Here is a 590-nt window from a genome sequence, read left to right as displayed (position 1 = left end):
CAGAGTAGCTTTATAGAATGTGTCATTGCCCGATGTAAGTCGAGTGCAGATTTGAGTTGCTCATGCGAAACTTTACGATAAGTAGCCTACAAGATGATAACGAGAGACTTCTGTAATGACCTACATAACAAAGTTTGTTCACTGTTGGCTACAAGTTAGCAATCAAAACACAACAAAGGCTGTCACTTGAACGTTAGCAATCAAACAATCATAGCTAGCTAAGACGTTTTTGAAATGATTTCCATCTTCTTTTATTGTTTGTAATGAGAACAGTTTATTATTTCATGGCGGTTATGCCCTAAACTGATTAAATCTGAGCATACACGGCTCAAATCTGCACTTGACTCACATCAGGCAGAGACAGAATGCGGGGTTTATGAAAAAAGGGAAACAGAGACACAATTGTCCTGGCACTCGTCTTCCTCTCCCTAATGCAGGAATGTTTCTCTTTTTATCTTTCTTTGTGTCTCAAAACAACGCTGGAAAAGTAGTCCATGCATTTGTTATTTTCAGGCTGTACTACTGTAATTCCTTATTATCAGGATGCTTAAATAAGTGCCTTAAGACTCTCCAGCTGATCCAGAATGCTG

General features: G+C 38.8%; 1 protein-coding gene across 2 annotated transcripts in view; it reads right to left on the bottom strand.

Annotated features, from left to right (window-relative positions):
- Nucleotides 1–590, bottom strand: part of dnah5 (dynein, axonemal, heavy chain 5) — a 120,223-nt gene that overhangs the window by 62,260 nt on the left and 57,373 nt on the right. The window lies entirely within an intron of this gene.

This window comes from Etheostoma spectabile, chromosome 6 (genome assembly GCF_008692095.1).
Source record: "Etheostoma spectabile isolate EspeVRDwgs_2016 chromosome 6, UIUC_Espe_1.0, whole genome shotgun sequence".
NCBI lineage: Eukaryota > Metazoa > Chordata > Actinopteri > Perciformes > Percidae > Etheostoma > Etheostoma spectabile.
The sequence above is the reverse complement of the archived record's forward strand: the minus strand, read 5'-3'. Positions and strand labels throughout refer to the sequence as shown.